The sequence below is a fragment of the Oncorhynchus kisutch genome, linkage group LG9, assembly GCF_002021735.2.
Source record: "Oncorhynchus kisutch isolate 150728-3 linkage group LG9, Okis_V2, whole genome shotgun sequence".
Taxonomy (NCBI): domain Eukaryota; kingdom Metazoa; phylum Chordata; class Actinopteri; order Salmoniformes; family Salmonidae; genus Oncorhynchus; species Oncorhynchus kisutch.
In genome coordinates, this window is record NC_034182.2 from 37,782,215 (window position 1) to 37,794,491 (window position 12,277).

Below are 12,277 nucleotides of genomic sequence, written 5' to 3' on the forward strand. Positions count from 1 at the left end.
AGGTGTGGGTCATTAGTGTGTGAAACATATGCCAATTAGGAGACTGGAGCCACTCGTCTGAAACCAAGCATGGAGAAGTAGCAAAACATACATAACCATACAGACTAATTTGTTTTATACACAGATACCAAGAGAGAATGAGTCGTCTGTGTCTTGAGTTGATAGCTATTATGGCAATTGTGTCTGTCATACATCAATTTAGAGAGGTCTTCATCTGCTAGAAGACAACCCACTTCGAGAGTGAAGAGAGTCCACTTAATGATGTGAAACTGGGTACAAACATCATATTTGTCTCTTGCACATGGACACACTCACTCACTCATTACACTCACTCACTCATTAACTCACACACTCACTCACTCATTCACACTCACACACTCATTCACACTCACTCACTCATTAACTCACACACTCACTCACAGTCATTCACACTCACAGTCATTCACACTCACTCACTCACTCACTCACTCACTCACTCACTCACTCACTCACAGTGAATGCACAGTCCCTCCATGCATAGCTCATAAATCTTTAAACCCCCTCAAGACAGATGCTCCTTCACAAAGGAAATATACAGCGTCTCTAAGATGAAAAAGAAAATCATACCTCTTTACTCTCCTTTTCCACACCCTCAAATTCCCCTACCTTTCATCTTCTTTATAGTCGATGACATCGAAGATCTCAGGATGTCACTGTTGTATTTGCTGTCAGAAGGAGGAAGGGACAGAGAGTAGCTGAGTGGAGAGGGTAAGCATGCACACTGCTATCCTGTGAATCTCAGGCTATCCCTAGACTGCGTTATGTTTAGATACCGTATTATGAAATAAAAACACACTACTTCGACATGCACTATGACACCAGCGTAGTGGAGTAAATATGTATTTTAGGGGATGAAACATATCTGAAGGTAAGACAACATGTGGGACAGTGGAGGCTCCTCAGAGGAGGACCATCCACCTCCTTTGTTTTCTACTGTGTTATTGACTTGTTAATTGTTTACTCCATGTGTAACTCTTTGTTGTATGCTCACACTGCTATGCTTTATCTTGGCCAGGTCGCAGTTGCAAATGAGAACTTGTTCTCAACTAGCCTACCTGGTTAAATAAAGGTGAAAAAATATATATATATATATATTTATATATATATAAAATTTCATAAAAATAAAAATAGTGAAACATAAAAAAAGTTATCCTTTTTAGATAAAACTGTATTAAATATATTCGTATGTGACCCAATAATTGATTAAAATACACTGTTTTGCAAATCGTCTACAGTAACTTCAACAGCACGGTAGCACCATGGTGCAGCCAGAGGACAGCTAGCTTCCGTCCTCCTCTGGCTACATTGAATTCAATACAAACTTAGGAGGCTTGTAGGCCTCACCCCCTTCCATAGACATACATGGTAATTATGACCACTTCCAAAAGACGTCCTCCAACCAATCAACACTTTTGCAGTATGAAGTGACATGTTGTCCATCCAATCATATAATTAGGATCAGAGAATGACCCTAGTGAGTTGCATTGGGATTGTGCCACAGAGCATTATGGGGGGTCTAACTTTTTTGTTGAACCCCTTTCATTCTCTGGGGTACCTGGTGAGAATTAAACGTGAGGGTCGACCTCTGCCTGAAATCAGTTTCATGAAGAAGATGAAAAGGTGAAGGCATTCAATACCAACTGGTATCAAAAGTATAGCAGGTTAACAGGGATGCTTTCATCAAGCCGCCATGTATTGCTGGCCTTGCCTGCGTTTGGAAAGTCTGAGCCTGGGGGCGAAAGAGGGGTACGGGGACCTGAAGAACATCGATCGTTCAGCAGACAGCATATAAATGCCCAAATCAGATTCAAGCTTCTGGGAAAAAGCTACATCGATCATGTCAAAGGTCAAACTGCGCGACACAACAAGAAAGTTAGAAGAAACAGGGACAGGGATGTTTTCAAGCGGCTTATCAACCCCACTGCCTTTTTGGGCATGCAAGCATTTGCTTTTAGAGGACACTACGAGAGGGAACGTTCCACCGTCAAGGGAAACTACAATGAGGTTGCAGAGGTAATTGCACGTTTCGATTCTTTACTTGCTGAACATATCAAACTTTCAACTGTCTTTTCCCGGGATGTCGAAAACAATTCCGAATGATTTGATAGCTTCCATCACATCATCCATTAAAAGTTAGATTACACAGGGAGCTTGACGCAGCGCATTTTTTTGTGTGCACTCAAGTAGGCTATCCACTCTCCTCCGCTATTTATTTAGTAAAGATGATAACACATAATCACTCCGGACAGACACAAGCATAAACTCATGATATAATTGTTGCAGCAGCCTTGGCTACACGTCGACATTAGAAATCTGACATCCTGTATGGGATGAAAACTAGACCATTTTTCAGTCTGATCAACTATAGGCTACTAATAAGAGTAGATGCATACACCCTATGTTCGCTGTCCATTTGGTCAGGGTAAACTCATTGGTAACGTTATGTATTCATGGTCCATTTGTGTGTCAGGAAAAAAATGTGAATGTGATCAAATTCAGTTTATATTCAAAATTGGGCTTGCTAGGCTGCCTATACGTTTTCAATACATAATGATTAACTGGAGTTAATTAATCAACATAATAGTGATGTCAGATGTCTCAACAGTTTTTACCCCCAAGCCTTAAGACTCCTGAACAGGTAATGAAATGGCAACCCGGACTATTTGCATTGTGTCCTGCCACTCTGGCCATACCCTCATCTAACCACAGCTGGGATTCCTTCCCAACACTGTAAGTAGCCCTATCATTCCTATTCCCCATAATATTGCACTATAAATGTCTTTATTATATGCTTTAAGTTAAAAGAATTAGACTTTGACTATTTTTGAAACACACTTTGACATCTCCGTGCATTCAGCCTATACCGTGGGTCTCCCATCCTCCTAAATGTGTCAATTCACCAGCCTCCACTGATGTGGGAGTAGATCATAATGAAATGTATCTGAAGGTAAGACAACGTGTGATTGAAAAAAAAATGAGCCATGCTGTGGAAGACAGTTGGGAGAAGACACATTTTTTTCTCCCTAATAAAGTTACATGGGCACTATTTCCCTAACCCTTTGCAATTACAGTAAATCCACAGAATTTAAAAATCCCAGCCTTGTACACCTTTAGTTGCAAGATCACTCAAGGTGAACACAAACAGTAACCAAACAAACTCAAAAGAATAAGAGGCTCCTCCGTCTGTGAGCCTCAGTTCACTTGACAAGACGATGACCTGGCCTACGCCAAGGACTGTGGTGGCCTGTCCACACTACGACCGGAGAGAAAGATGGATTCCGCCAGCCGGAATGGTTCCCGGGATTATCTCTTCGGCGCAGGAGCCAGAAGAAAGGAAGCAGACGACCAGACGGCCATCTCTGGGCCCGATGAAAAATGAGGGAGCGAGATGCTATTTCTCCTTTAATTCACAAGGGGTGGTCTGGCTCAGACCGCGATAAGACTCAAGTGATCAACATCCTTTTGAGTTGGCTGTGAATCGCTCCTTCCCCCTTCCCATATCTCCATCTCAGATATGTAGGACATATTTTTGCTTTTCAAAGGGGGGGGGGGGGGGGTACAGGGGGGGTAGAAAAAGGGAGAACAGACAAAGCGTGACGGGAGAAGGATGAGAGAATTCTGCTCTAAGCTGTAGACTCACAGTGCTACTTCATATGGTGATGGATCTGGATTTATGAATATGAGCTGCTGGAAGTGCTCAATAGGGCCCTGTAGACCAGAGAGGATGTTTAGGAGCCCTTTCCTCCTCTGTGTTCTGTACTTATTCCGACACTTTTGCCGATGTGTTATTCCAAGGACAAAACTCCCAGAGAGAGAACTTCTTCCACTTTCATCATGTTGAAAATTCTCTCAACGATTACATAACAGCTGCTGTAAAACAAATGCATACTGTACTGTTTCCTTCTTTAATATCTCGCCACTCTAAAGGTCAAAGCCGTTGGTGCGGGGGGGGGGGGGGGGGGGGGGGGTTATACTATTGTTTTAATTGTTTTAAGATGGTTTATCTATTTCATTTAGAATTTAAGGACAACTTTAGGTATCAAAAAAAACATTTGAAAATTATTTGATAAAATATTGAATCCGGCCTTTACAGTTATAACCCATAGAAACACATTGAATAATACATTCAAAAACGTCAAAAAGATCAGTAAAATAACTAATTGGGAATAAGGTTTTGAAGTGTCTGTTCTATATCTTTAAGATAATAAGTAAGATCACAAAATATTGTAGTTTTTTTTTTGTTGACACATACTTATTATTGGCACAAAACTACCTCCATACTTCCATTCATTTCTATGGGTTCCCTTCAGACCGAGTCCCATACAGAGAACACCATCGCATCTGTGAGAGTCTCATCGTTCCATAGAGTGGTCATATTAATGGACGCTACAAACGTTTTCACGAGAAGACCGATGTTCGTGATGTCTCGTGGTCTGACAAACGTTGTTGTAGCTCGGCCACCTTCCACCGCAAATGCGGAAGGCCGACATAGGTGCTTGCAGTGGATTGAGACTCAGACCAGGGGAAAAAAAACGGATATTTCTAGCTTAAACTGACACTCCTGGGTGCGTCAATAGACTCCTAAGGATTACAAATTGTGAGGCTTATAGAATAGTGAGGATTTAAAGCCTAGCGAGAGAGGGAAACATGGTCGGTAGCTATTTTCCACATGCCACTATGAAAGTTCAGAGGAAACCAAAACAATGAACAAAGAAGTGTAGTTTCCCCATCGGAAGCCTCTATCTCCGGGTGATGCATGTCGTAATGGAAGTTCCTCCATTCCCTGTCCTCCAATTCTACTGAAACCCTGAGACCTGGCTGGGGCCTGCCGTTATCTCACCTTGGTCAGGACATTCGTGAGTGATTGCCTTCTGGGCTATTTCAGGCTCTGCCAGGTAACAGGAAGTGCTTTGTAACTCAGCACCCAAACCTCCATCGCTCCCCTTCTCTCCCTCCCAAGCCCGTCCCAACTCCTAGTACCCAGTACCCACAGTTGTCACAACCAATGAGATACACAGTCTCTCAAAACCACACACCCGTGATTAAATCTCCACCTTTGAAAATGCCAGAGTTGGTGCCTTCGCCTATTCAATACAGACTGTTAATTACATTCCACTAATTATTCATCTCAAAATGATAATTGTTCACCTTGACATAACTCAACTATCTCTGATCCATTACTGCAAATTCAACTAATTGCATTAACTGGGAGAGGAAGAGAAAAGATCTAACCTCTCTACAAAAACAAATCAAACCAAAGAACCTTTTACAACCAGAAAGTGATTGGGGAAAGGAAAAGTTTGGGTATCCAGTGATGGATTTTGTTGCCTTCAATAGATGAGCCATCCAATTGAAGATTAGCTTTGCCCTGTATCAGGGGTTGGCTAGCTTCTGATTATGAGTCATCATTACACTCATTATCAGAGGCTATTGTCAAGTATTATGGGAATATAACCTTAGAAGGAACTTGTTATTTCCTTCATATACATTGCTGAGTATAATTCCTAAGGCAGCTAAACACCTGTCCCTCATCAATGATCTGGAGACAGGATATTCGTTTGTCCTCAGGTTTCTTGACTGCGAATAGGTGAAACTAAAAACAAAACACAATCATCATTCATATTGCCTTAAAACTATACATAAGCTTGTTCTGAGTAACATCAAACAGTCTGATATAAAGATGTAACAGAATAGCAGCTAGATACGGTACCTAGTGAAAGTCTACAGTCTTTACATTTTTCTGCCTTATTAAAATTAAATTAATATAACATGAAATTAGATTTTATTCCTACCGATACTTGGTGGAGGCATCTTTGGCGGCCATTATAGTTGTGAAATATTTTGATTCCATCAACTATTAGGTCAACATATGTGACCCGTTTCAGGAAACTAGACATATGTCTCGGGTCACTACTTCACAGGATAGCCATTTGAATGTACACTTTTTTTTTAATAAATCAAAATATGTTTGTGTCAGAAATGCCTTCTGGAACATGTGAACTTTCATGTGCCTTAATAACAAACTTGTATGCCATCCGTAAATACGATTTAAAATGTTAAATTACGAGCCACAAAAAAGCCAGAAACCTTCCCACTAGCCATGATTGGCTGAGATAATGAATGGGCTGGACATGCCGAGATAGGAGTTCAGATTGGTCTGCCATGTAGAGGGCTTCTCTCTATTTGAGCTGGTCAGTCTGTGTTGGTAATCCTGTTGAACGCAGCTTTTTAAAAAATGTATCGTGTAGTAGAGCTACAAAAGTGTTGATCTCCACTTTCTAGAGGATCGAGTTTTAAAATCAGTGGAATTGGAGTATGATAGCTAAAGAGATGGAGAAAACACCTGTCTCCAGATTACATCGTTAAACTAAGGGCAACCATGGCATGGAATCCATGACAGGGAGACGCGTCCATTGCATAATGATGTATATGGGTAAGATAGTCTGGCTAGCTACATTTTCAGCTATTACACATTTCTAATTTTGACAGAAAGTGGTTTCATTTAAAGCTGAAGTGTACTGTTAGCTAGCTAGCTGACGATAGCTGGCTGGCTCCCTAGCTAACATTACGTGTATGAAAATATTATTCATATCCCAGAGCCGTTAGAGCCTAATGTTAGCTAGCTAACGTTTAACCTTGTTGGTTAGCTCCCAGCAGATTCATGCTGGGTAGTAACGACATGATTTGGCACTATGTTCATTGTTGTTTAACTAGCTAACGTCAGCTGGCTGGCTCGCTAGCTAACGTTATGTGACGTGTACGATCTTACACATTGTTTACCTCGCTAGGTTTATTATTTACCTAGCTAGCTACATGTCTTAACAAAAGACTCCAATATCAAATCAACCATTTCGGGTGCATTCGTAAATTCAGAAGGCGAAGAAGAGCGCAGAATAACTAATGAATTTATGAAATCACAACACGCGTTGAATATGTCAGTGTCAGTAAACGTTGGCAAAAAAAGTGTAATAAAATTGTTGCCAGAACAGCTGGTTAGGCTGTTGTCATGTTATCCGGAAGTAAACAAATCATCGGCCAGAGCGTCAAGTGTGCGCTCTGAACACTCCGAGAGCGAAACAAGTTGTGTGGGGCTAAAGCATAAGAGAGGGTGAACAATGCTTGAATGGGTGTAGACAAAGAAGAGCTCTTCACTATGTACCAAAACATTCAAAGGCCATTTTCTCAAAAGTGAGATTACAAGTTCATCAACTTTCAAAACATATTTACTTTCCCATTGTTCCTCAAAAATACAGTTCACTATATACCATTTTGTAGCTTTGAGACTCTACTTTTATCCAATCTAGTAAACACAACTGAACATTTTGCTACATAAGACCAGTTTGAGCCGGTCCGTCCCATATATCCATTGATTTTATCAAAATGTCTCAAGTTAAATTTAATCGGGTGGCATTGATGGATAGCAAAATTCAAAACGTCTCAGATTTAAGTCAGGACTAAGACTGGACCATTCGTGAACACTGAACATGTATTGGCAAGCAATTCTGATGTGTCTTTGGCATTAAAATGTGTGTAATTGTCCTACTGAAAAATAAAACTCTCCCACAGGGTTAGGTATTTACAAAACTGAGGCAATTTCCTCTAAATGTTTCTTTTGACTTTGCTCCTTTCATATTTATTTGATTTGGACAAACTCCCCAGTCCCTGCCAGTGACAAGCATACCATGTCACACCCTGGTCTTTTCACCTGTCTTGTGCTTGTCTCCACAATATCCAATTTTCTCCCATTATCCCCTGTATACTTCAACCTGCGTTTTCTGTTGGTCTGTTGCCAATTCATCTTGTCTTGTCAAGTCTTACCAGTGTGTTTTTCCGTTTTCCAGTATCTCTAGTTTCTGTTTTCTAGTCCTCCCGGGTTCTGACCATTCAGCCTGCACTGACCCTGAGCCTGCCTGCTTTCTGTCCCTTATTGACGCTGCCTTGGATTACTGACCTCTGCCTGCCCTGGGCCTGCCATTTGCATGCCCCCTGTTTTGTAATAAATATCTGAGATTCAAACTTTCTGTCCTGAGTCGTGTTATACCCTTAACATGATTCTCCTCTCTTCAGAGGTAATTAAGCGGTAGTGAGGAGAGGAAACGCAGAAACAAATGTGCTTGTATGAAATTAGTCTCTTCTTCTCCACTAGCACGTCCTCAGGCAATAATGTTTACAGGGGTGGAAATATTAAATAAATGTGATGAAAACAATGTAGCTAGTTGCACGCCCACACCATCAAACCTCCTCCTCCATGCTTCACAGTGGGAACTACACATTCAGAGATCATCTGTTCACCTACTCTGCTTCTCACAAAGATAGCCCTTGGAACCAAAAATCTCAAATTTGGACTCATCAGATGAAATAACAGATTTCCACTGGTCTAATGTCCATTGCTCATGTTTCTTGGCCCAAGCAAGTCTCATCTTATTATTGGTGTATTTTAGTAGTGGTTTCTTTGCAGCAATTCAACCATGAAGGCCTGATTCACACAGTCTCCTCTGAACAGTTGATGTTGACATGTGTCTGTTGCTTGAACTCTGTAAAGCATTTATTTGGGCTGCAATCTGAGGTGCAGTTAAAGTAATGATGGACTTTTGTTTCTCTTTGCTTATTTGAACTGTTCTTCCCATAATATGGACTTGGTCTTTTACCAAACAGGACTATCTTCTGTATCTATCTTGTATCCTTTAATCTATTTTTTTGAAGGAAAAACAATGTTTTTTATTCTTTGATCTATTATTTTTCAAATGTGTGCATTTCCCCTTTGTAAAAAATATATAGATAAAAGGATAAATAGCATTTCATTTTTTAAATGTGCATATGCATTTTTACTTTGACAAAACAACAGTGGATTCAATGGGGATATGGCGGATTTTAAATAACTTCCGCACTAGGGAGGATGCTCTTGTGCGTCCTCTGCTGTAGTAGGTAATCGAGGAAGATATTCCTCTGTCCAGTGGTTGGTCCACTAAAAGTTTTGCGATTATGCTGCAGGACTTTTGTGGTTTAGTACGCTACCCCGCGTCACCACTTCATTGCTCCAGACCAGCGAAAGGGGGCGTTAGAACACTGATTATGTTTTAGGGCCTGACTGTGTCTCTAACTCAGACTCAGTAGCCTCGGTTTTTCTAATGACTGCTTTGCCTGGTTCACCAACTACTTTGCAGACAGAATTCAGTGTGTCAAATCGGAGGGCATGTTGTCCGGTCCTCTGGAAGTCTCTATGGGGGTGCCACAGGGTTCAATTCTCGGGACGAATCTTTTCTCTGTATATATCAATGATGTTGCTCTTGATGCGGGCGATTCCCTGATCCACCTCTATGCAGACGACACCATTCTGTATAATTCTGTCCCTTCCTTGGACACTGTGCTATCTAACCTCCAAACAAGCTTCAATGCCATACAGCACTCCTTCCGTGGCCTCCAACTGCTCTTAAATACTAGTAAAACCAAATGCATGCTTTTCAACCGTTCGCTGCCTGCACCCGCACGCCCGACTAGCATCACCACACTGGATGGTTCCGACCTTGAATATGTGGACATCTATAAGTACCTAGGTGTCTGGCTAGACTGTAAGCTCTCCTTCCAGAATCATATCAAACATCTCCAATCTAAAATCAAATCTAGAGTCGGCTTTCTATTTCGCAACAAAGCCTCCTTCACTCACGCCACCAAACTTACCATAGTAAAACTGACTATCCTACCGATCCTCGACTTCGGCGATGTCATCTACAAAATAACTTCCAATACTCTACTCAGCAAACTGGATGCAGTTTATCACAGTGCCATCCGTTTTGTTACTAAAGCACCTTAGACCACCCACCACTGCGACCTGTATGCTCTAGTCGGCTGGCCCTCGCTACATGTTCGTCGCCAGACCCACTGGCTCCAGGTCATCTACAAGTCCATGCTAGGTAAAGCTCCGCCTTATCTCAGTTCACTGGTCACGCAACACCCACCCGTAGCACGCACTCCAGCAGGTGTATCTCACAGATCTTCCCTAAAGCCAACACCTCTTCTGGTGTTGGCTACCTTTCCTTCCAGTTCTCTGCTGCCTGTGACTGGAACGAATTGCAAAAATCGCTGAAGTTGGAGACTTTTATCTCCTTCACCAACTTTAAACATCTGCTATCTGAGCAGCTAACCGATCGCTGCAGCTGTACATAGTCCATCGGTAAATAGCCCACCCAATTTACCTACCTCATCCCCAGACTGTTTTTATTTATTTACTTTTCTGCTCTTTTGCACACCAGTATCTCTACCTGCACATGACCATCTGATCATTCATCACTCCAGTGTTAATCTGCTAAATTGTAATTATTCGCCTACCTCCTCATGCCTTTTGCACATAATGTATATAGACAATTTTTTCTTTCTTTTTTTCTACTGTGTTATTGACTTGTTTATTGTTTACTCCATGTGTAAATCTGTGTTGTTGTCTGTTCACACTGCTATGATTTATCTTGGCCAGGTCGCAGTTGTAAATGAGAACTTGTTCTCAACTAGCCTACCTGGTTAAATAAAGGTGAAATAAAAAAAATATTTTAAAAAACTGACAATGAATGGGTGACATAAACCTAAATAGAAACTGATAATTGTGCACGACTTCAGTATTACTTACTAAAAATGTTTTTATTATTTCATTTTTTGTTAGGATTATTTTGCTCTTACTGTAGTTCTGTAGCCCACTCCCACCCAACCAGTCACATTGTACAGTGCCTGAGTAGTGAAACGGTCTAGGACACTGCATAGCAGTGCAAGCTGTGTTGTTACAGATGCTGGTTCAACACCCATGCCGGCCTGGACTGGGAGAATGATGAGATGACTGTAGGTTTTTGGTTTCTCTCCCTTGAAAAAACTAAAATAAATCATTCTAAATAACTATCTGGCTTAATTTACAAACTTGTTAACAATGTCTCACCCCGTGTTAAAGTATAGCCTTTTTCTTATTAATTTTATGTTATTTGAAAGCAAAATCATCTCCAAAATACTGTTATTTTTACTATTATTATTATTATTAATTTAGAATTATATAAAAGCTCCTTGGATATTCTCACAGATATATTATTAACCCTGTTATTAGCAGGATAATATATATTGGTCATATTGGTCATGGCTCCTGAGTGGCGCACAATGGGATTGCCATGCAGTTCTCCAGCTGTATCCACTGAAAGCGTGCGAGGTTCAAGGCACGAGGGCAGGGGGCATGGGATGGGCCGTAGAGCCGCAGAAGATGGATCTAGCCCATTAGGGAGGGGGGTGGACCCAGCCACTATTGAAGGCTATCAAATGCTTCTCAAAGATGTCCTTTGGTGGTAAAACTAGCATTAATGGTACCAGTGGTTCACACTTAAATAACAAGCCATAGAATTCTGCGACACCATGCAAACTGCGCCGCAGTAGGCTGCAACTTTTAATGGACGAACCACTGTACACCGACTAACACATTTACACTCTCCTAAAACTGTCTTAACGGTTTCAGGGTCACAGGAGAGGAGTTGAGGAGAGGACAGACTTTTTCCAATTAAAAATCTCACCAAGGTATTTCACCATTAGAGAAACTAAGGTTGCTTTTCAAACACGTAAAAAGACACACCCTTACCTTCGCCTTATGCCCTTGGGAGAATCCCCGTGGCTGTCTTAGCCATCGGTCCAAACAATTAGCCAAGCAAGGGAATTTGGCAACGTAAGCACCTCAGCCCTCATTTGTGATCGAGATTGTGAGTTTACAATTCGAGTTTGTGAGTTTACAAGATATGAAATGCAATCATATTTTACTGTAAAGCATACAAAGCACACACAACAGCTACCTGTGGTTCCATGATGACTGAAAACACAACTGTGGGACAAACAAGTGACACATTTCTGGGGAAGGGCAGTCCATTTAAAATGTGCTTTCCCCTCCCGTCCTGATGTCATATCTGAAATTCCACTATTCATATATGCTGACAAACTGACAATGGCTACCAATTCATGTCTTGAGTTTGACATTCTACCTTGGAGGAATTCGTCCAGCCTGGACTCAGGGATAGACATAACATAGTAAATGTTAATCTATCTCCCTCTATTTAGTATGATATGTTACAATTTGTATGGTATGTACGTCATCCATTGCGTATGAAATGTTACGAATTACAATTCATATGATATTTTACAAATTCCAATTTGTTGTAGCTAACGTTAGCTAGGTGGCTAACATTAACATTAGCTAGGAGGTTAACATTAGCTAGGCTAGTGGTTA